This window comes from Hydra vulgaris, chromosome 13 (assembly GCF_038396675.1).
Source record: "Hydra vulgaris chromosome 13, alternate assembly HydraT2T_AEP".
NCBI classification, from domain to species: Eukaryota; Metazoa; Cnidaria; class Hydrozoa; order Anthoathecata; family Hydridae; genus Hydra; species Hydra vulgaris.
In genome coordinates, this window is record NC_088932.1 from 3,358,053 (window position 1) to 3,370,270 (window position 12,218).

Sequence of the window (12,218 nt, forward strand, 5' to 3'; positions counted from 1 at the left end):
AATTAGTATCTAATTAACTTTTGCAACATATATTACTTATATATGTTTTTTAAATGTGTTTTAAACAGGACTATTTTTTTCGACCTTGTACAAAAAATAAAATTGAAAATGAAAACCTAAAATTTTCAGGATGTGCTCTTTAACAATTACTTGAGGAACTGTAAGAGAAAACTCATGATAATATTTTTACTCGTGATAATACTACTTGCTTTCGCTAGGCTACTGCAAGCATTTCCCGCGATATCGTTGAAATTTGTAACTGTATTATCTCCTATTTTATTGTTACTAATAATACTGTCATTTGTATTTTCTGCTAATAATTCATTTTCATTTTTATCAGAAGAAATTTCACAAATTTGTTTGGCTACTACAAGCATTTTCCGTACCTGATGGTTTTGCCAAATATTTTGTTAGCGAACCAAAGATTTTTCAGCTTTATTTTATTTTAGCTTTCTTTTATACTCTGACAATCTTTTCGTTTTTCTTTCACACATTCGAAATTCTAATTCGAAAACCTCTACAGTTCGATTAAATGCAAAGTCACCGTAAAATGCGCTTAAAAAACTCTTACGTTTAACTTTCTATAATTCGAATCTCTATAATTAGAAAACCTCCCCAATTCCAATGGAATTTTTAGACCCGTCAGTAAGATTCTCTCTGTAAATCGAACATTTTTAACTTCTGACGTGTAAAAAGCTCATTAAACCGTCAAAATCTTTTTCCAAATTTTAAAAGTTGTGAGTTTCTGAAAAATGGTTAATGTAAATTATCTTCTATTGTTTAAAAAAAAATCATGGCATCAAAGAGACATATAGAAAACAATTTAAAGCGGAAATAAAAACTCTAATGGAATTGAAGAAAGGAAAAACAAATAAAGAGGTTTCGAAAATTTTTGGTATTCCACCAAACACTCTTTCAACCTGGAAAAAGAATAAAGATAAAATCTTTAACGCTTTTTGTCGAGGAAATTTGTCTAAACGGGTGAAAGTTGATTCATATTTCCTAGTAAACAAAGCTGTACTTAAAAGGTTCAAACGAATGAGAGCCAATAACGCACCAGTTAGTGGTTTGCTGGTGAAATAAAAAGCATTATATTTTGCGATAGAGTTATGCTTCAAAAATTTTCAAGGTTCGGAAGGATGGCTAGACTTATTTAAGAAAAAGCAAACTGTTTTAAAGTGGGGATGTACCGGGTTTGCCAGAATTTTTTCAACAATTCTAGCAAATCCAGTTCCAGCCGGAAGTCGAAATTTCTAATCCGGTACACCCCTACTGTGACGTAAAATTAAAGAAATAGTATAATAATAGCTTTGAATTTACACATAAATTCAATGGTATTAATGTGTGTAACACATTCGCTGCAACTGGCTCATATATATAGTTGCCGGCGCCGCGCTGGCAGCATTCTTAGTGGCATGTGCGCAAAAACAAAATAAACAATTTAATTAACGTAAAGAAAAAAATTAATATCAGCAAGAAAGTGGTGATACTGATATTATACGTAACGCATAAAAAAACATTCCTGCATATGAAGAAAAGTATAGCAAGATTTAAAATAATATGAATTTTTATTTCGCATTTTTATACTAAATTTTTACATTTTACGGCACTAAATGTGGAGTATATGTGATGTATTCTTACAGTTTTTTGACCGTCTTTTAATTCGGCCGCCTGTGTGCGGTGCTCGCAATGAACGTCAGGCACGGCCCTGAACCCTCTTTAGTTGAGTAAATATTACCATCGAGAAAGTCTTGTTCTCCTTTTCCATCATTCACTTCATCTATTTTATTTAAGAAACTAAAGTAAATTTTTAAAAAAATGCATCAACCAAACTGGTTGACTTTTGTCAACCAAATTATATATTTTGACAAATAAATTTAATAATGTAGGTCATTTACAAAAAGTTTAAGTAAATACCAGTAATAATATTAATTATACAAATAACAATGATAAAAATAAAATAACCAACTGAAACAATTAAAAGAATGATAAGATAATTTTATAATTAAAAAAATCAATATTCATTTTAAAACAACAATAATAACAAGCAAAAGCAGTTGGAAAGTGCTTTAGCTTGTCACTATTCTGTTAAATAAACCGTTCCATTAATGGCACACAACTGCATAAACGACAATGATATGTTTGTTTGATTAGATAAGGTATACTTTGTGGGGTTAAAGAAATAGTACAACAGACATAGTAGAGTTATACACTATTTCTAAAAGCATGTTAAAAGTAGTTAAAATCTACAACACAACAAATTATCACAATAACATTACGGTATGACAAAAGTTATTACTGTTAAAAAATAATGGTACAAAACAGCAATAATATATTATTTAAATACAGTTAAATCATATTTTGAAAATAAAACTAGTTTTTAAAATGTAAGTTAATAAAACTACCTTCAATTTTTCCTTAACTGTTGACAAATGATTAATAAATTTAACTTAAACTCATGGAAGTTTACTAAATTAAAATCATATTTCAACAGTAGACAAACTAAAATAAAATAATGGCAAAATTAATTTCAGTTTCACCAAATGTCACCTGAGTGTAAATGTTTTCAGGCCAATGATTTTGGTCTAAGATGCGAGCCCATTGAGCTAAATCAACATCTTTGTCAGCAAGCAACCTTATCTCAATTGACTCTTTTAGTTTCATGTAAAAGGCGTTTGAATCAATAGCTGAATCATTTTTGGAATTTTTATTGTGAAATGAAACTCCATGAAAACGGAGATTTTGTGCTGAAACTAAAGCAAATTTGTAAAAGAGACCACCATTATTTCTTCTTTCGTCGAATACTTGAACAAGAGCTTTAATATTTTGATTTGCTTTGTATAGATCAATATTGTGCTCTTGAAGGTCCAAACTCAGTTCCGATAATTCTTGAAGAGTATCACACATTAATCTTAGATCCATTAAAAACTCTGTAGCTATAATTTTTTTTTTTACCTGCAAAAGTGGATTTTTCATTTTTGTCCCTTGTAGGATCACCCATCGCTTCGATGCATCCTAATATCACTGCTGTGCCATCACATGCTACAGAAATTAATTAATTTTTCAAACATTCATCTTTCATTCCATAAGAATGAAGACATTCAAGTAAAGCATCAAATAGTCCTTTAGCCGTAACACTTTCAAGCTCTACTAAATCCAAAAATAAATTGATTGGTGAATTCATTCTGCTGCCTTTTACGCAGCACCAAATGTACACTATCAGTGTTAATTTTTGGCTTATAGTGGTTGATTCATCAGTTATTATCGAAATCTTACTTTTTGACTTTATGACTTTTGCAATAATTTTTTCCTCATTTCGTTACCTATATGATTGACAATAATAATGCATGCGTTTGTTGAATGAAAAATACGACCCATTTCAACTCCATTAATTTCTTGAAGATCAATATCCATTTCAAAGTTATTAAAAGACTGGTTTCCTTTTGCAACTTTATATGCACTCAAAAAATGTTTGCTGTTAGAACTTTCTCACGCGTTAAAGATTTTAAAATATTGTTTGACAGAGTCTCTTTTTTAGCTTCTTCTACCATCTTTAATGCAGCTTGATGTCCAGCAGATTCTTTGTGATTAAATATTTTCCTAAGTAACAAACTTAACTGCTGCTTTATATCTTCACCATAATAAGAAACTTCATAACTGAACCATTCTTTAAATATTTTCATTCCCATCTTAGCTTATACGCCAAGTGTTTTCACTTTTTGGCAGGTAGTGCAACCGAGCTTTTTTTGTCAAAAACAAAGCCACTCTTTTTGGAACAAAACTCTGTTTTTTGCTCTAAAGTCCAGCAACTTTGCCAGCGATAATTGGTGTAATTGTCTACAAAAGGTAAATCTGACGTTTTAATTTTGATTTCTTCTGTTTTTTTTTGCATTTAATTTGATTTTTTTCTGAACAGGGGAGTCCACCGAGAAGAAACTGGTAAATTTTTTTCATAATTAGTTTTGCGTTATTTTGTTTAATTTATATTTTAATACCACTATTTAAATATATAAATTAAGTTATAACTTTGAATTTAAATTAAAATTTAAATTAAATTAAAACGCAAATAACAGGAAATTCATTAACGATGTAATAAAAACTACTGTTGCAAATAACGTAAAGTTTGTGTTTTAAAAACAGATCTTTTATAAATAGCGTAAAGGCATTCAGCTTTTTTTTAAACTTTCCGCGCGGAAAGCGACTTCACGCATGCGCACACTGTAATATTAAAAAAAGTTGGCGGAAAATTATAATAAAAGTTGGAGGAAATAAAAGCTCAACAACGTTGAGCTTTTATTTCCTAGGCTGAGCTTTTATTTCCTTCCATTTTATTTCCTAGGCTGAGCTTTTATTTCCTAATTTTAATAAAAGTTGGAGGAAATAAAAGCTCAACAACGCTTTTGAGCGGAAAGTTATTTGCTCCTATAGTATTATCCAATAAAAAACAAGAAAGCTATCACATGATACAAGAAATAATATTTTGTGTTAAACAAACTTTGAAAAATAAACAAGTATACTTGGATTAACAATTTTGCTATTTTATGATTATATTATGAAATATTAATGCTAAATTAGATATAGTAAACGGGTAAATAAAGTAATAATTATTTTAGGAATAATATAACTAGACTTTTATAATATTTTACTTTACAACTAATTTGTTTTTGAATTATAAAAAGGAATAAAAGCAAAATGGAAATTAATAACTATGGTGATTTGGCTAGAATTAATATGTCACCTGAACAACAAATATATATTTTATCTTTACTTCTAAAACAAAATAATTCGCAGCAACTGTTTTTGTCGCAACCAACAATTGAAACCTCACTTATATGTTCTAAAGAATTAACTAAAAAAAATGTAAATACAACTCTAAAAAGAAAAATTAACTCCAACGATATAGACGAAATCGATAATGAAGAGTTTGTTGAGTGTGTTAAAAAATACTCCTGTTTATGGAATACTGCATTATCTTCGCATAAACATTATGATAAAAGAAAAAATGCTTGGGAAATGATTAATAAAAGTCTTGGTGGTGCTTATATAGGTTAATAAACTTCTTGCATTCAAAGGGAAACTACAGAGAAAAGTTTTAGTCTTGGGCTGATTTATGTTTATAGATCTAATTTATAATTCTAATCAATTAATAGTAACTGATTATACTTATTTTAATATATCATGACACTCTTAATAGTGCTTTTTTCAAGTTCTTTTGTTATACTTGATTCTTTGTTATTAAAATTCACTCTGTTCTAATTAACTTTATAGTTGAATCCCTAAAAAAGCTATGGAAAGGTTTATGAGAAAATTTTAAACGATGCAATGACAGACGAGAGAAAGCAACACGGTCAGGGGCAGCAGCATCTGCCAACATGCGTATATTTCAAACAACTACAATTCTTGACAGATACAGTCTGTCCTCAAGACACAGATTCGAACTTAGATTCAATAGTTGAAGAAAACGTCAATATAGAGTTTCAAGGTGAACCAACTATATACACAAAAAATTTAGCTGAACTTTACTTTAGAGTTTGAAGAATAATGACTTTTTAAACAAAACTTTTTATATTAAAATTATATAAATTTATTTATATTTATGATAAAAAACGTCAAACTTTAAATTATTTTCTTTTTTATTCCTTGTATACTGTGTCTGAATATTATTATTTACTATTTTAAATTATTCTTCATCAAAAGGATTAGATGTACTGTTAACTATTCTATCTTGCCATAAAACTAAGCCCTCCTCCGAATTAAAGTAATCTTTATAATTATTTCTTATAGATTTTGCTTTTTTGATAAAATTAAGGGCTCTTTGACATTGAATTGATTTAAGTCCTTGATAATTATTTGTTTTTTTCTCCATTGACCAGGAATACTCTCGTGTGAAGTTTCTTGATCAACATAATGACTTGGGCAATATGAGAAATTATCTGTTTTTATTTGTATTTTCATTAGAAAGTTGTGCAGAGACACAGTTGCTTTTACAACAATTTTCACATTTTCAACTTTTAATACAATCGGTCTTCTAAATATTCGGAATCTGCTAGCCAATACCCCAAAAGAGTTCTCAATTACTCTTCTTCCTCTTGATAAGCGATAGTTAAACACAATTTCTGTTTTATCGAGATTAGTTCTTTTTGGATAAGGACTCATCATATGCAGCTTTAATGCAAATGCCTCGTCGGCTAAAAAAGTGTAGGGAAATGTTATGGATTTTGAATAACCACTTATACATGATGGACCAGGAAAATTTAACAGATTATGCAAATAGAAATGCCAATTCTAAACATTTAATGAAGGAACTGAGAGTTCTTAATATCTACGAACAAAATAGCTATTGCATTCTTCAGTTCATGTTTAAACTCAAAAATGATCTGGTACCTGAAGTCTTCCATAACTTTTTTCGCTTTATTAATCACAAATATCAAACAAAATACTCTATTCCGAAACTACTATATTCCGAAAACCTCTTTAAGACAATCTAAATTCTCAATATCCAGTAGGGGGCCCCAATTGTGGAACTCATTTCTAACAAACAAAATAAAAACGATAAACTCATTCCAACATTTTAAATGCGTTGTAAAGCAACAGCTACTAGACCTCAACATTAATGAAACAATCTCTTATTTTTAAAATTTTTTCTTGATTTAAAATTTTTCCTTTTTCAATTTAAATCTTCACTTTTTCTTGAAATTCTATTATATTACTTGCTTGGTTATTTAATGATGTTCATTGTAAAAGAAGTAAAAAAAAAATTAAAAAAAAATTAAAAAAAAAAAAATTTATATGTATTATAAATATTTTATTATATTTGTATTTGGTTTATATTTTGTTATATTTTGCCAACGACAAAAATGGGACAGGATGATAAGACTATTGTCTTCTACTTGCTCCAGTCATATATTTCACGGTAAAATGTTGTACAAACTTATATTAATAATGACGAATATATATAAACTCATCGTTATTGTCAATAGCGGATCCAACTTTGCTATTATTGTAAATACCACCGTCACTTTGACGCCCGGAGCCACCTATATCAACCAAAGTGAATTCATATTTTGCATTCCACGTTGCTAAAAGTACAATGCTAAATGTTTTTTTGTAGTTAAAATACATTGAGCCACTTTGGGCTGGTGACTGAATAATTACTTGTTTACCATCTATTGCCCCAAGACAATGAGGAAAATTCCATCTTTCGTAGAACTCAGAAGATATTTCAAGCCATTCTTTTTGTGAAGATGGTGCTAACATATATCCTTTTTAACAAATAACATTCCAAATTACTTTACATGTTTCTATGATAATTCTTCCTATAGTTGCAGGGCTCACTCTGAAACTTATTGCGATTGTTATCTGAGCATCGCCAGTAACAAGATATCTTAATGCTGTACATAGTCTTTCTTCAGCAGTTGCAACTGCCCGTCTTAGAGAAGATTTAGATATAAATGGAGCAACCTATGATAGCAATATTTCAAAAGTTTGTGAACTCATGCGAAAACTCTGAAAGAAGTATACACTGTCAAATAGTTTTAAATCTTTTACTAATACATTAAAAAGACCTTTTCGTAAACGTTCTATAAAAATTCTACGCATCCATATATTATGTTTCCTGCGATTTCTCAATAAAATACACTTTTTTAACATAAGCAACAAAGTTATTTTATTTTTTAGTAGATTTCTTTTATTTAAAACCATTTCTTTTTTAAAAAAAAAAAAAACAACACAAAATTCAGCGCGGTAAATGGAGATTAAATTCCGCTTGAAGTTTTCCACCCAAGAGCAAACTATAGCGCGTAAATTTCCGCCTAAGCGCAAAAAATTTTGAATGGAGAACGGCCTTAAGACATTGTGAGAATAATATTCGGAGAAACATTGCACAGAAACAATAGAATTTCTTAAAAAATTTTTTAAAAACGCGCGTGGTTGCGAGATTAATAATCGGAAAAACAAACAATTGGGCGTCATAAAAACGAACGCTATTAAGAAAGGAAGAAAGTAAATTAAATTCTTATCTAGCAAATTTGGAAACGCGGCGCTGTAATGTTTTCAAATGTGCAAAAAATGTTTAATATTTAAAAATGAACTGGTTTCATTATATAGTAATACTAGGAAAAAAATGTTTATATAAAGCAAAAAAAATTTGCTTTATATATATCCTTTAATACCCGAGCCACTTTTCAATCTATCGTTGTTAAAAAAAGTTCATGTTTCACTAGTATTCCATTACAACATTTGTTAAATATAGATGGCCGTAAAGAGTAGGGGAACCTGTTGTATCTTTGACCACGTTGTACCTTTGGTCACTCTAATCTGTCGGCTTAATATTATTATTTAAAAAAAAACGAGAAGTGTCATTTGAAATAATAGTCCATGACGACTCTTCTTACCGTAAAACATCATACTTGGGATAGATGGTATCGATCCACAAGTAATTATAAGTTTTGACTCTTAAAAAGTAAATATTTGTGTTATTCTTATTCTGATTTTAAAACTGTGATAAATTGTTGTTTGATTTATCTACGGCATTATAAACATTATCCAACATAATTGTTTTGTTATTGAAAAGTTTGGATGATTATGTGTGACTGTAAATGGGGATTAAGACGATAATTGTTAAAGAAACCCATCTCGTGTACCTTACAAAGACGTTGTACTTTTGACCGACAAAAATTTCCTTCGTAATTTGCGGACTTTAAGAAGGCAATTTTATAAAACTTATTGTCTACTTTATTAGGGAAGCGAAAGATACTATGACTTTAAATGAGGTTTTGATTTTTCAAAAAACGAAGACCAGATATATTACTGATTTGGGAACAAATGTTAAAGAGTGCTGCTAGATTGGCTAATTTCTGGACAACTTGCAAGGGAATCCTGCTACATTGACTGAGGGTTTGGGTTGGGGCAGGTATAGATCAATTAATGTAGCAGTACTCTCCTAGATTTCTCCCCAAATCAGTAATATATCTGGTCTTCGTTTTTTTGAAAAATCAAAACCTCATTTTGAGTTAGTATCTTTCGCTTACCACTTTATTAGGCGTCTTTGCTTTATTGCTTTTTAATGCAAAATTGTTTCTAGTATTATGGTAATGAAATAATTCCATTGAATTTTAATGCAATTCACTTTTTATTCTTGGACCACTACTACACTTACAATAATCAATTTTGTTAATTTAGTTAGTCGGAAGGCGGAAGCAATATTATTATCAAGTCTATTTTATTACCTAATTTCTGCAAAACTATAGGGAATTAAATGTATAAAAATAGTTAGTTTATTCTGTTAATACATTTTAGTTTTAAAATGCCAAGGAGCAAGGTTGGTGTTTTTCGCAAAAAGATTTCCGAAACGGATATCCTTAATTCAGTGAATTTTGTGCTTCAACAAAAAACGAGTTTAAGTGAAGCTGCAAGATATTGCAACATTAAAAAATTAACTTTGATATATTAGTTAAAGCAGTTTAAAAAATCTGGTAGTTGCAAATATTTATATTCACATACCAAATCAAAAAAATGTTCTCAACAGAAGAAGAATTAATTTTGGTAAACTACTTGGCAGATGCTGCAAATATGCATTATGGACTTACATTAAAGCAGATAAGGTCCTTTTCATATGAGTATGCTTTAGCAAATCATAAAAAATTGTAACTTCATGGATGCAAAATAAATGTAAAGATGAACAATGGCTGCGAGATTTTCGCAAAAGATATAATAACAAGCTATCTCTACGTAAACCACAACCTACAAGTCGTGTTAGATCTTCTGCATTCAATAGAGAAACCGTAAGAATTGTATATAAAAATTACAAAAATGTTTTAGAACGTTACCGCTTTGACCCATCAAGTATTTGGAACTGTGATGAAACAGGAATTACCACAGTCCACGTACCACCAAAAATTCAAGCTCCAATTTCTTGAACATTTTATTAGTAATGTGTAACCATCAATTAAAAAACCTGTTCTTTTATTAATAAATAATCATGAGAGTCATGCAAACATTTCTGTTATTGAGTTAACAAAAAATCGGGCATAGTTTTGATGACACTTCATCCTCACACAATCCATAAAATGCAACTTCTTGATTGTGGTGTTTTTGAACCATTTAGAGCTTTTTATAAAAATGCCATGAATAACTGGATGATATCACCAGGCAATGCTGGTAAACCAGTTACAATATATGATATATCTTACCTTGTTGGTCAAGCTTATCCTCATGCTTTTGTACCAAATAATATTATAAACAATTTTAAATGTACTGGATTTTATCCATTTAATGAAAATGTTTTTACTGTTACTGACTTTTTAGGTGCAAATGTTTCTGATAGACCAATAATGAATACTGAGGCTTGCTAATGAAAGTATTGATGTTAAAACTGCTCCATCCAGTTTACCATCAACATCATCTATCGTTTTAGGGGAAATCCCTACTGTGAGTTTACCATCAAAACCATTTATTGTTTCATCTGAGATATAACGACCTCATCCTAAAGCCAAAATAAGAAAAACAAATACTTCAAAAAGACGTAAGAGAAAATCACTTATTTTTACTGATACACCTGAAATTAAAGTTAATCTAGATTCAAAATCTAATAACCTACAATTTAAAAAAACCCTCTTCAAGCAAAAGAAAAAAAATGGCAAAACAGATTATTTTTAGTCAGTCTGACACGTAATAAATAATGAAAGCTCTGATGAAATTGATTTTGGAGTATATATACTTGATAATGAAAGTGAAATTTTTTTGGAAATTTTTTAATTGTCTAGTTGCCTGGAAAGAAATACTCTAGACTTTATGTAGCAGAAGTTGTTGGTATAGTTTACAAAATTAAGTATTTTAAGAAATCAGGAGACTTTTGTAACAAATTTATAAGAAAAGATGACAATCTTTATGATGTGGAACTTAAGGATATTATTATGAAACTTCCACCGCCAAGTATTGGTTACGGTTCATCTAAACGTCAGTATCTTATGTTTGATGTTGATCTTACTATTTGTAGTAATTAATATATTGTACTCTTTTATTATTGTATTTTTTGTTGTCATCATTAAAATATTTCCTATAAAAAGCATTATGATCATATGTAAATAAATATAGACCGCCAGCAAGTCATAAAAATATATTTTTGCTCTTTTCTTATCTAAAGTAATAAAAATAACTGTATATATTAGCATGGCCTACTTAAATTACACTTTAAGTAATTTAAGTAGGCCATGATATTAGAAAACATGTTTTGTACAATTAAATCACATTTAAAATTTTGGACCTTAACCCTAATTATTTCATGTAAGTAGCATCTAACTAAAGAAAATATGTGACTTTATCTAAATAGTTATAATAACTGATTTTATTTTAAAAAAATTGTAAAACTATTAGTAATACTGACTGAGTATCGAAAGTTCGATACATAAGTCTTTGCAAGATTGTAAGGATTGATTTTTCTAATTTTTTTTTTAAACAATTAGAATTAATTACAAAATAACTAGATTAGAATTTACTTTTTTATTGATATAAGGTAGGCCAGAAGTTGCTATATAATATATTACAAGCTAAAATATTAAAAAGGTTCAAACATTGCATGATTTTTTAATAATAACATTTTGGTCAAAGGAACAACGCGCATCAGTCAAAGGTACAACGTTCGTGTTGTACCTTTGACCAAAATACTTTTCTTTTTTTTTTAAACGCAGGAAAAAGATACTTCTTGGTCGAATGAAAAATAAGTTCTAAGTATAATTTTTGAGAAAAATATGAGAGGGTATTATATAGTTTGAATGGTTTAAATTTACTCAATGGACATCGCAAAAAACGCCTTAAAGCAAAAAGTGGTCAAAGGTACAACAGGTTCCCCTATATTTGGATTTTAATTTCATCATCAACAACCAATAATAATAACAATAATAGAATGTATGTTCATCAAAGTTAATTCTCAATAAAATGTAGGCAAAATAACTTACGCAAAGCTATTGTTATAAACAGATATAGTCTGAAACTACGATAAAAAGCGGTTTTCTGTTTTCTGACTTTTAGCACTTTTTAGCTATAATTTTAGAAACCGCACGTATCCGCACCTGATTTTTAATAAATCAATTTTATTGACATTTAAGCTAGATATCAGTTTCAAAAATAAAGCGTGGGGAAGCGTGGGTGACTACTAAAAATATTGGTTAACTTGAAGATTTTTTATTTCCAAGCTCATTTTGTAGTTTAATTAATGATTG